Below are 13,970 nucleotides of genomic sequence, written 5' to 3'. Positions count from 1 at the left end.
AGAGTAGATTTTTAGGCCTGTCATTGATAGGATTTCTCCTGCAATTAATGTTCCAATGCTGAGTAAATGAACTGTTATTGTGCTTTAAGGAATAATTCATGTTGCTCATACTTACTAGGAATCACCCTATTCATCTTTTTTTTTAAGATTTTATTTATTTATGAGAGACACAGAGAGGCAGAGACATAGGCAGAGGGAGAAGCAGACTACCTGCAGGAAGCCTAATGTGGGGCTCAATCTCAATCCCAGGACCCTAGAATATCACAACCTGAGCCGAATGCAGATGCTCAACCACTGAGCCACCCAGGTGCCTCTCTGTTAATCACCCTCTTAACAAAACTATCAATTACTTCGAAATGTAAAACTTTAGGTTATCAACTTTATTTGGAGTTAACAAATTTGAAAAGTTGTTGCTGTTTCCTTTTTCATTACAAATTACAGAATTATTTTAGTCTTTGAAAATAGCTAATTATTTCAGTCTTGTCTTTTTAAAGATAATAAAGCTCAGAAGGATTAAGAGTCTTCTCAAAGTTAAATAACTACTTGATAGCAGACCTGGGGCTTAGCATATCCAATTATACAAGCATTGCTTTCTCAGATACATTGCACATAGAGTGATATCTTTTCAAACATGCACAACAGAATATTTCCCATATTCTCTAAATGTCCTCAGGTTAGGGACTGTGTCTTATTAAATTCTATACGTTTAATGCATATACTTATGCTGCCATATAATAGATGATTGCTTACCATTTGTTGAATGAATGAATACATGTTGAATACATATTTATCCCTCCTGATACTTTTGAATTTTATTAATTAAAATACTGTTTTTTAGATTGGCAGTTTCTTATAAGGTTTAATATATACCTCCTGTATGATTCAACAATTCCTCCTTTAGGTATTTATCAAAAAGAAATGGGAAAAAAATCCACAGAAAGACTTGTACATGAATGTTCATCATAGCTTTAATTATAATAGCCCCAAACTAAAAACAACTCAAATATTTATCAACAGATGAACAAGTTGTACATTCATATATTCTAGATTTCCATTAAGGCAGTTGTTTCATGATATACACATTTGTTAAAACTCATTGATCTATACATTTAAAAAATAATGGTGTATTATTCTATACATATTGAATCTTAAAGTTGAATTAAAAATTAAAATGTAATTTTCTGTATCTGTTTTTAACAACTGTAAAATTACAGGGAATAATTGCTATCTATCTATTAATATCTTCTATTTATCTTAATCTGTAGTTAATTGTGTGAAATCTGTTAAACCAGTGAAGATGAGATCTTTTGGAAATATTCTTTCCAACAAGCATCGTTACACCTAATAAGCATATCAGCTAATACATATAAATGAAGTATCAGTATAATGTTTATTCTAAAATATTACTCATTAGGTCATATCTACGGCATTCCGTCTAGTGTGTTCTTGCTTTGATGATGTGCTTTGTTGCTAAAAACAGGTAAAGATAGTTACTCTTTCCTTATCTAGGAGATTATTATCTGAAAACTTCAAAGCTTCCTGTGCTTATCTTTTTCAATTGAGGCCCATTATCTATGTCACAGGTAGTGCTCCAAATTTCCCTACAAAGTTAATACAACCCTTCACTTGGCTAATAATATCTTTCAGGTTTGAAAGTCAAGGAACAAGCTAATGATAATATTTTGTTTCTAAATTGTGTGAGAGATTGCCAATTATTAAAACAAAATCCTAAATGTATTTCTCTGTTTTATTTAACAGAGTACATAAGCTAGGAATTGACCTGAGTGAGAACCACTGACTCCTGAGAGAAGTATTATATTGATAACAAATGCCTCAAGAGAGAGGTAATGAGAGGACACAATTTTTCTTTATAATGTGAATTTTAAAGGTTAACTATATCATTTCCTTAGTAAGAAAAATTAAGATTTTTATTACTCATACATATAATCAACTCTTTAAAAATAAAATCCATTCTTATTTCTTACTTCTAACATCATATCTCTGGATAATGAATTTTAAAACTTGATCATCTGCTTTGTAAATTAATGCTGTAATTGTTTAATAAAAAATAAAACCCAACTACCTATTTTGGATGTAAAGTCTACCTTTTTCCAAGAAAATATGAAATTATCATGAAGCATTTTGTTTGTTCTGAAAGGTTATGAAGTTTTAATATACAGATTATATTTATAAATGGAAAAAGAGGAGGGGAAGGAGAAGAAAGAAGGAGAAGAAGAAGAGGAAGAAGAAACAGAAGAAAGCTTTGAATTATTCAGGAACTCAGCAGGTTGGCAGGGCCTGATAGCAGATTCAAGACATTATCTGTAATATATAGAGCAGATTAAGCAATTTTCCTCAGTAATGCCTGGCTTTGCCTCCTGTGTGCAAATGGGTTTATTCTTGATGCAAGGCCAACTGAAATCTTAAAACCAGTAGAATTCATCTTTTTCTCTACTTCAGTTCCTCCCACTTCTGAGTGCCTGTGAAATGCCCAGCACTGCAAGAGGCCCCAGGATACAACAGTGAACAAGATACCATTTCTAACCTCAGGCCTCTAAAAAACTCAATGTGATATCAATGTGATATCAATGTGATAAAAAACTCAATGTGATATCAATGTGATAAATATGTTACTAACATAAACAGAACTACTTATGAGTGCAGAGGAAGAAATATTTGTTTGAGGAAGACATTTTGGAGCCTTGAAAAGATGAGAAGGTATTCACCCAGGGGGTTCAGTCCTTTCACTTAATTATTCAACAAATAATGCTGAACCTCTGCTCTATGACGACTCCCATATTTGGCATTGAGCTTGCAATGATGATCAAAGACCAGCATCATCCCTTCCTCCCAGGGTTTGCAATCACGTAAATAACTACATAATTTTACACCATGGCAGATGCTGTGTATAAAAGGTTTAGGGTATAGTGTGAGTATCAAGGGGACCTGACTCTTTTGGGGGAAGCTAGAGGGTGCAGATCAAGGAAGAGTTTCTGAGGAAGTGACTCTGGTGCTGAGATCCAAAGATAAGTTGGGGTTATTTTAGGCAGTGCCGAAGAATGGGGAGGAGCACACCAGGCACAGGGAACAGCCTGTACAAAGGCTGTGGCAGGAGGGTGTGCAATGTATTTGAGAAGTGGAAACTTTGTAATGTGGCTGGAGAGCAGAATGCAGTGGAGAGGAATGGGAGAGGCTGGACATGGCTATAGGGAGCAGATCAGTTTGGGCTCTGTAAGCCAGATTTAGAGATATTGAACCTTTTCTTGAGAGATTTAAGCAGAGAAAATACCTGGTTAGAGTGTTTTTAAAAATGCTTCTGCTTCAGTTTAGAGAGTAAATTTCAGGAAGCCCTAGTCAGGAAGCTATAGCAATATGTCCACATGATAGACCATAGTAACCTGAACTCAGTAAGGATAGGAACAAGAAATGGAAAGATTTAAATTTATGAAATAAAATCAACAAAACTTAGTGATGTATTGGGTATGGAGAAGGAGGGAAAGAACCAAGGATAACTTGGTCAGGGTTCTGGCTTGAAGAATTGGTTGTATGAGCATGCAGTTCAATAGCAAACAATGGGAGGAGAACAGACTGGGGGAGGTGGTCAGCAATTTGGCTTTACACTGGCTTCTTAGGATATCTCTGGAACCTGTGAGTGAAAACACTGTGAATTGGATATAGCACCTGAAACCGAGAAGCCTGCTAGAGATTTAAATGTCACAAAAATATGCCTGGTAACTGAAGACCATAGGAAGAATGTATGCACGAGGAATGTACAGAATGAAAAGAGACAAGGACTGAAGAATATGCCTTGAAAGGCATTTGACATTTAAGGATTATTTTGAGAAAACTGAGTCAGCAAATAAGAAAGAAAAGGAGCAGCCAGAAAAATAGAGGACATCCCGGGAGGATGTGATATCATAGAAGTACGGGAGGAGAGTGTTGAAACAAAGATGGAGTACTCAAATGGGTTTAGTATTGTTGAAACTCAAATAAGATCAGGGCTAACGTTGCCTACTGATTTAGATTACTTAGAAATGTCACAGTGACCTGATGAAGAATTGTCACAGTAGGATCACGGGATTGCAAGCTAAATAGGAGTGGTGGGAGTAATGAATGGAGATTGAAGATATTGGTAAAATACGTGTTAACTAATCTCTAAAAGGATTTGGGCAAGGAAGAACTAGTAAAGGAGAGCCTTCATAAATTGCTGAGATGAATTTGGAGCCATATTGTGAAATTTAATCCACCAAAAATACCTACTTAAATTTTTTGATGATTTTTAATTTATGAAATAGATTTACATGTTGTTTTTACTCCTCTAATCTGTTCAATTTCAACTTGCTTCTGGCATTTTAGTACCTTCTCTCTGTTCTTCTCAATCCATAGTTTTACTCATCATACTATGATGAATTGTTGCCATTGTTTTGGCCTAAGATTCTATCCCTCCATTCCAGCTTAGCTTATCTTCTCTACCTAGAGTACTTGTCTGTATCTTGTACCTTTGTATATCCAGTCTCAATTTGACCTTTATTGGCTTCTGTTTTTCATGCCTTGTATAACTGAACCCATGAATCATGCATAATGATCTCCTGGTTTTCTGGGGTCTTCTGAGCCATGCCAGGTGAGACATAGAAGTGCATGACTAGACTATCACAGATGCTAGATATTCCACAGTAAGTATTTAATAGCGTTAGATATACAATTGTTCCCTTCCAAAAAGTCAAATATCTTTAAACTTGGTAATGAGAATCATCACCTTAATGCAGTTTCAGTTCCCTTTCGTTCATTTTAAACAAATTTTTATTATACAAAAGTTGTCACATAAATGGATATTTATCTACTTTGTACACAATTATTACCCTCCACAGAAAGACTGCTTCTTAACTTTTCATCTGGTGTGGCAAACACTAAACTCCTGATTTTAACAGAATAGAAGTACAAATGCCTCAGCGATTTAAGTTGAAAGCAGTATATTGGTATGTGGCTCTTGCTCTCCTCAGTTATTATTAATATAAAAATGTCTTATTCAAAAATACAAAATTATTTGTAGGCACAGTGACATTAGTCAACCTTTATATGTTGTCAACTGAAACCAGTAACTGATGGTTGTAGTGATTTTCTTCAGTCATTTCCTTCAGCTGACTTCTCTGAAGTTATTGTTGAGGAGCTCTTCCTTGAGCTTCCTCTCATAGTTCATTAATAATGGTAGAGCACTATTCTAGGAATCAGAACATGCCATCTCCCTTATAACCTCCATTCCACCCATTCCTGGGTCCTTTTGTTCTTTAGGAATTTCAGGGACTACAGCTTCTACTGTAGCTAACAAAGAGGCCACTCCAGCAGTGTCCAAGAAAGGAGTTCTTACAACCTTAGTTGGATCAATGATTCCTTTTTCCTCCATATTCACAAAATCTCTAAGTATAGCTTCATACCAACTTCTGAGGAACTCTGCATAATTTTCTCAACTCTCAGTGATCCTTCAACACCTGCAGTCTTAGCAATGGTCATTGCAGGAATTTTGAGTGTTTTCTTAATAATTTGAATGCCGATTTTTTTATCTTAAATATCTGGAGTTATTGAATCTAAGACTGGAATGCACCGAATCAGGTCACAACCTCCTCCTACAACACTGCCTTCTTCAACAGCAGCTAATGTAGCATTGAGTGCATCTATCTGTAACTCTTTTCATTCCCTTCAACATCACTTGTCCCACCAAACTTCAGCACAGTTACTCCATTTGAGAGTTTTGCCAGAGGTTCATTCAGCTTTTCCTTTTAGATTTGTTAGTTGTGATGTCTAACTGCTGAATGACTTCTTGAATATGTTTTTCAATTTGAGACTTGTCACCTCTTCCTTTTATGAGCATGGCAACACCTTTGGTCATAATGACCTCTGCAATTTTTCCTAAGTCATGAGGCTGAATATCTTCAAGATTTAGAGTCAACCCTTCTCCAAACATTGCACCACCAGTAGCAATAGCCATGTCTTTAAGCTGGTTCCTTCCATTGTCACAAAAAGCTGGAGCTTAGATTGCTACAGCCTGAAGATCCACTTTTAGCCTATTCAAAGCGAGTGTACTCAGAGCTTCTCCATCATCATCTTCAGCAAGTATGACCAAGAGCTTACTGTGAGCACTGGCAATTTCAAGAGCTGGTACAATGGACTGGGCACTAGAAATTTTCTTTTCACTAAGTAGAACATAGGCATCTTGGAATTAATATTTTGATGATTAATAAAGAGAAATATAACCTTGATCAAACTTCATGCCTTCAATAACTTCTAATTCATCATTTAGTGTTTTTCCATCCTTTCATGCGATAACATCCTTTCTTCCAACCTTTTCCGTTGCTTCAGAAAGAATTTTGCCAATTTGTTCGTCTCCATTTGCAGATACATTAGCACCCTCAGCAACTTCTTCAGTAGTCATCACAGATTTAGACTGCTACTTAAGTTCAACAATTACAGCATCAATAGCTAACATTACATCTCTCCTGATTTCCACAGGACCAGCATCTTTACTAATCTTCTTAAAGCCTTCCTTGGCAATGGAGCGTGCCAAGACAATAGTGGTAGTGGTGCCATCCCCAGCCCCCTCATTTGTGTTTTTGGCAACAACTTGAACAAGTTTAACACCAATATTTTTACATTTATCTTTTAAGTCAATTGACTTTGCAACACTCACAAACATCTTTTGTTATTTTGGGACTTTCCCAACTCTGTTCAGTAATCTCTGTTCTTTTGTTTAGCTCTATAGTAATGGCTACAGCATTGGCTAAAGGTCTACACTTTGAAGCATTAAGGATTGGGCATCCAAACTAAATTTTACATCTTTGGCATGGGCCTGAGTGAGTTGAGGAGCCAGTAAGTGTCTCAAAACTGGCCTAATTTGGCAAAGGACTGCGGGTAATCAAAATATTTCTGCTGGGTGACGGCAAGGCGTGCTGATGGGGAGGCAGGTCTTCAGAGGCCATGAGGGCTCAGTTTCCTTTTTCAAACAAAAGCTAGTTACTGTGCCTTCCTTCAGAATTGGCAGGTGGAAATCAAATTTTTATAAAGGAGAGGTTAAAGAGAATTCAGAGACTTGGCTCTGCCCTTCTCTGAGACCTACAAATCTTTATTTGTAAAATAAAGAAAATAGTTATTCCACATTGATTTTAAGATTAATTAATATAAAGATAAATCATAATTAATAATTTTCTGTAAGTTGAATGTAATTGGATATTTTGAGTTAGGTGTGGCAATTCATATCATATCAATATTTTCTTTGTTTTTAAAGCTTCTAACTGGACATTACAGGACTATTTTATTTATAATTTCTTTGCCAATCAATGTATCTTGCCATATTATGCCATGTAAATGGCAAATAAGTGGCATTAGCTAAATATAATGAAAGTCAGAGCCTACTTACTTTTTCTGAAAGTGTTAGATCATGTCATGGACATTCCTGGTAAGTAAAATAGAAAGAGATCGTGTTCTTCCTGAAACTCATGTAATATTGTGCTGATTTTAAAATAGTCCATGAAGACAATAACTTGCTTATATAATGAGTTACTTAATATGAAACAGTCTCACATGTATAATATCTCACCCTCAAAATGAGCATTTGAAATTAATTTGATTTTATAAATGTATATACAAAGACTCAGTTTGGTTATAAAATTTGCCTGAAATCATACTGTAAGTAGCAAAGGGAGAAGTAAAACCAAGCTTTCCTTTATCAAAATTTTTGGTCTGTGGTATGTTTTTTCACATGGCTGAGTAAAGTCATAGCATACATCAGTCACCTGTGAATTAATGGGGTATTCCCAATCTGGGAACTTTCCCTAGGAGACATGCTCAGTTGTAATATAAGTGTTCAGAGACCAGCTTGCAGTTTTTCTTTTAACTCCAGGTGTGATATAGCCAAATAGATTAACTAATAGAGGGCTCACCATATTAATTCTGCTTTGCTCTATTTTGCAGAGCATAAATGTGTGATAGGACAATTCCACATCACTGTTCTCAGATGATACTAACATAGAACACCTGTGTTTGGCAAGTGGATCAGAGTGTTACACTGCCAAAAAACAATAATGAGAGTCTGTAAGTTTTGAGAAGGTTAATTTTGTTAGTTATAAAGAAGTTTGTTTCTTACTTATGAGTTTGCACATAATTAATTTTCCTGGTTTTCTCTTTACTTCAGTGTTTTCTGCAACTTCTTTGCTAATGAATGTTAATGGATGGCAAAAAGCAAATGAAAACAAATAAAAAAGGAACATTAATATTAACAGTTTAGGAACAGTTGATTACTTCCAAAACCTTTTGTCTTTGATGGACAAGATTGCTTGTGGTTGTGATTTTATATTGCATGTTATTAACAGTTGAAGTTCCTCTTGTGAATATTATTCCTTATTTTTTCTAAATCATTTTCTCATCTCAGAGTTCTTCAAAGGATGTGATAGACCATAAAAAGTAACATTATTTCAGGAACTTTACCATCTCAACCTTGGATCGTTTTTATGCATTAAAAATAATTATAATTTTACAACATTGTATCTCAGGGCAGTTAGTTGTTTTACAACTGGCTTTGAATGCCTTAAGGAAATGATTTAAGTTGCTTCTATTATTTATTGTTGCTGCATAACAAATAGCCCTAAAATTTAGTTGCATGAAATGAAAGTCATTTTATTATTGTAGGAGTTTAAGGGATTTGGGGGACTGGCCTAAGGGATAGCATATGATCAAGAGGTGACAGAAGCCTTTTATTGGGCTGTGTTTAGACAGGTTTACATGTGGGCAAATCCCTCAAAGCAAGAGTCTTCCACAGGCTGCTGACGGGGGTTTACTTGTCTAGGAGATCTAGGTAATGTTGATCACCAGCATGGGAAAAGTCTTTTGAGTCCGAAGGCTCTGAAAAACAGTGGCAGCTTGGAGTCTTTGAACCACTGGTCTGTTTTATCAGTAACATCAATCAGATGTTAAGTGAGTCTTCTCAGGATATGCAAAGCAGACAGGTCTTAAATGGCCAAAAATCTGCTTGTTTGTAGCTATTTCTAAGACAAAAGGATCTGTAAAAATTTGTGTTTGGCATTGGAGGGATTTGGGGGTAACAGGTCTCAGTCTGCAGTGAGGAATAAACAATCTGGAGGCCAAATGTAGAAACCTTCTTTTAAACTCATTTACATAACAATTATGCTTACAATTCTTGAATTGGGTCAGAATTTACATCAGAATAGAGTCAGAATGGCTCAAGTCTTCTTCCTGTTTTCTGAAGTCTTAACTGAGATAACTGGGGTTCAGATGGTTAGAGATGGTTAGATGAGTCAACTGAAGCCAGATATTGGGAACCTCATTTCTTTCTACCTGTTAGCCTGATTTCTGGGTTCTTCCCTAAGATATGTCCTGGGACTAAAATCTCCGAAAAGGTGTCTTCACTGACATATCTGATGCCTGGATTTGGATGCTTAAAAAACTGAGGGCTAGCCAATCATCTCTCTCTCTCTCTGTCTCTGATTCTCTCTCTCATTTTGGGTTTTTCACAGCATGGTGGCTTCAATGTAGTAGGGCTTCTTACAAGATAGGGCTGGCATCCCCCACAATAAACATTTTGAGAGATCTAGGTATAAAATTATGTAACCTTGGAAATAAGACACACTGACACTGTCTTTGATAGTTCAAAAGCAAATTGTGGTGTCAGCCCATACTCAAGTAAACTTCAGCTTATATTTAAGGGTGTGAAGAGTCTGTTGGGGATTAGGGGACCATATTTGGAGATTACTACCACGAAGATAAATTTCTTTTTGATACAATTAATATGTTTCTTTAAATTTTATACCTTGTTTCTCCTTTTTAAAAATTAGTTGGTTAATGTATGATTTTCTAACTCTAATGATATACATGGGAAAACATTTAATCTTTACCAAGGACCCCCCATTTTCCATGAGCTAGATTGAAAATTTAGTTTGATCTGAAATTGAATCAGTTGCATCCATATCAGCAGTATAAATGTATAGATAAATAAATGTATTGTTAAAAAATTTTGAATTTCAAATAGCTTTAATTAAAGGTTTTTAAAATTTTCACTTCTATATTGTTCAATGACCACAATTACCTTCAAAGAACAGGGAAGACATAATATACTGTGTTAATAACCAGAATATCCCTAAGGTATCCCTATTTATATTGAAAATTGTTCTGTTACCTGAATGAAAATAAAACGGGATTAGAAAGATTATGAATTATTTAGAATGGAAATTATTTGTACTTGAGTATTGAATGTTCATATTGTATTTGGTATTATTCATTCATTTTAGATATATTTCCAAATATTTTCTCTTTGATTTTTCTTATTTCTGTAGAGATTTATTAAGTGCAAAACTATTAAATAGGAGAACATTAATATCAAGATTTCTTAGAATCCCTAAAAATTCTCTTTCACCTTGATATGCATAGAAATGCTTGCCATAGGCACATAAAAGGACATAATCAAGTGAACTTCACAAATTAGAAGTAAATCCAAATGAGTTGTAGAAAAATGCAGTGGGAGGGTGGCTGGGTGGCTCAGTCGGTAAAGGGTCTGCCTTCATAAAAGGGCATGATCTCAGTTCCTGGGATTGAGCCCCATGTCAGGCTCCCTGCTCAGTGTGGAGTCAACTCCTTTCTCCCTCTGCCTCTGCTGCTCCCCCTGCTTATACTTCTACCTCTGTGTCAAATCAATCTTAAAAAAAAAAAAAAAAAAAAAAGAAAGAAAAATGGAACAAGAAATTTTGTGACCATTGTATTTAAATAAACAAACACTAACCTGCCTTCTAGATATGTGTACACCAATTTTCCATGTGTTGTGTTGTACCATGAAAATATACTAGACAATTTTTAAAACTAAAAAAAATAGCATTGAAAATAAAACAGGGTATATACAGTAGTGAGTGTTAGGCACATATGAAGAGATGTGGTATGACATTTCTAAAAAAAAAAAAAACATAGAATTCAGTTAAAAATTAATTTTACCTTGCAAAATGATTGATAATATTTTCTTCTAACTATTCCCTTGCTGATTTGAGTAAGTGTGACTAAAAATAATCCGTGTGAGAAGTAGAATTTAATGTTGACTCCCAGAATAATGGGTGAAACCATAAAAGACCCTATTCTATCATATTTGCTTGTGTGAAGATGGGCAGCTGAATCTAAAAATGTCAACCTTCATAAATGTATTTAACAAGTTACCTATGACATGGATTTTGGCTAGGATTATCCAAAAGTGTATGTGAGGGTGTGGATGTTTTGTATAGGTATGTGTGTTGTCTCAGAAAACATAATGAACAAAATAAATATTGAAAGAAATAAAATGAAATTACATGAGAAGAAGCTGTGAATGGGGGAAGCTTAAATGAATGATCAAGGTTTAAGTATATGCTTTACCACATCCAGGTGTTCTTGGATATGGTAGCTCCAACTTTTTTTTCAGTTTGTATTTAAATTCCAGTTAGTTAATATACAGTGTAATATTAGTTTCAGGTGTACAATACAGTGATTTGGTACATCCATAGAACACCTGGTGCTCATCACAACAAGTGCATTCCTTAATTCCTATCACTTATTTCACTTATCCCCCCCCCCCCCCACACACACACACACCTGCCTCCCCTCTGGTAACCATCAGTGTGTTTTCTATAGTTAAGAGTCTGTTTCTTGGTTTGCCTCTATTTTTTCCTCTCTTCTCATTTGTTTTGTTTCTTAAGTTCCTCATGAGTGTAATCATATTGTATTTGCCTTTCTCTGACTGACTTCTTTCACTTAGCATAATACTCTCTAGCTTCATTCATGTCATTGCAAATAGCAAGACTTCATTCTTTTTTATGGCTGAATAATATTTACAGTTTATATGTATACCACGTCTTTATCCATTCATCAGTTGATGGACACTTGGGCTATTTTCATAATTTGGCCATTGAAGATAATGCTGCTACCAACAGTGGGGTGCATATATCCCTTTGAATTAATATTTTTGTATTCTTTGAGTAAATACCTAGCACTCCTTCAACTTTTAGTTTCTCTAACACTAAAATGGGGATGACAATCCATTACAGAGTCGTGATGAAGATTCAATGAATAAAGAAAGAGAAAATTCTTTAAAAACTCCAGAGCACTAATCAAAATTTTGGTGTGGAATTCAATTTAAACTTTCATCCACCATATATAACAGGAGTGATATTTATAACAGAAACTACTGAGAAACTGAGTTTGCATTAATATGTTAACACAAGAAACATCAGTGTATCAGTTAATTTTCTTGTTACTGAGAGTTTGTAATGCTGGTTTCTATTAGAAGAATACTATTTCATGGCTGAGGGAATAGCCTTTATTTTCTATATGTATATAGCTGTTATCTTAATAAAGTTGTTATTGCGTTGGGTTATTTGCATTGATTCAGGTTGCCTAGAATTTCCATTATGTAAATTTAGTCCCTACCCAAAATACTTTGTATGGCAATTGCTTTCTCAATTTAAAAGTCTATCTCACTTTAATACCCCTCCCCAAGCTTCAATTTTTTTTTTCTTTTATTAACTTTACACCCTTGCAGTTTGTTACTTATACAACCTCTGGGATTAGAATGACATATATGAGTGACTCATCTATTCTTTTGATCTGGACAAGAGATATCATTAATTCCTAGAGACTTGGCAAATTTACTAAAGCTCAGTTTATGAAATTACTTGGCTAATATATCTCTGCAAAAAACAATCCAGTAAGTTTATATTGAACTCAAAGTCTGGAAAATTCTTTCTCTTGTCTAAGAGAAAAGAATGTCTGATTCTCTTGTCTACGAGAAAGAAAATCATGAATTTGTTGGTCCCAAGATCAAGGAGATGCATTACTTTCTAAACCTGTTTCCAAGGAATCTCTAATTGCTTTATTTTCCTATTGAATATAGATAAGCAAAACTGATCTGCACTCACTTCTAGATGAAGGGAGGTAAAATGAATAAGAATCACAGATGTTTTAGAGAGAATTTTAGAAATCTAGTATTTTTCAGACTTACTTGAAACATCAGAAGTCTTTCCTTTTATGAAATTGTGTATTGGAGAGCTGAAAAATAGAAGTGCCCTATCGGTGCTTTTTGAACTTTAATGAAATCATCTGAGAATCTTGTTAAAATGTTGATTGTGGTCTGAACCTGGCCCAAGATCCTGCCTTCTAACCAGCTCCCAGGGGTTGCTGCTGCTGCAGGTCCACCGGCCACAAGTGAGCAGCAGTAGTTGATTGGTTCTAAATTTAGCTGAACGTTGGACACATCAGGGGATCTTCAGAAATGCTGATGCCACATCCCTCCCCTCTCCCACCCGGGTTTCTGGTTTAATGGATTTGGATGTATCCTGGGTATTAGGATTTTAAAAGCCCCCAGCGCTGTTCTAATGTACAGCCAAGTTTGAGAACAACTGTTCTAGTAAAAAAGTGCATATGTGTTGGGAGGAATGGGTGTTACAGATCTTACTTATCTTTACTGATATCTCCTATAGTATGATAAAAATACACTTAAAATCAGATTGTGACTAAAGCTATTCAGAATTTTGTAATATAAATAAATATATTTAAAAAATGCTTTGTGAGTAGAATTTTTGTTCAGTATTTGATTTAATACTACACCATAGGTGAACAAACACAAAATAGCACCACGATTTTTAATGATTGTGAAATATGAATGTTCTGTGATTTATTTTACTAATCCTATAATGTTAGTCATTTAGGACAGTTTTTTAATATTAAAGAATAGGGTGGTGAATATTATTTATCAAATATTTTTGCACAGAAGTATTTTTGTATTTCCTTAGAATAGTAGAGCACCAAGGTTAGGCAGTGAGGCAGTTCAACTTGGTGGGGAGGAGTATTTAAATCACTGATATTGTTTCAAATTGCCTGTGCATGGTGATCATAAAAAGCAAACTGGCTTTTAGTCAGCTTTATTATTGTTATAAATTCTCTATACACAATGC

General features: G+C 34.9%; 1 pseudogene; it reads right to left on the bottom strand.

Annotated features, from left to right (window-relative positions):
* Positions 1–5,218: 5,218 nt before the first annotated feature.
* Positions 5,219–13,970, bottom strand: part of LOC144287638 (60 kDa heat shock protein, mitochondrial pseudogene) — a 28,171-nt pseudogene continuing 19,419 nt past the window's right edge.

Source organism: Canis aureus, chromosome 17 (genome assembly GCF_053574225.1).
Source record: "Canis aureus isolate CA01 chromosome 17, VMU_Caureus_v.1.0, whole genome shotgun sequence".
Lineage (NCBI taxonomy): Eukaryota > Metazoa > Chordata > Mammalia > Carnivora > Canidae > Canis > Canis aureus.
Note: the sequence above shows the minus strand (reverse complement) of the source record. Positions and strands in the feature narration are given on the sequence as shown.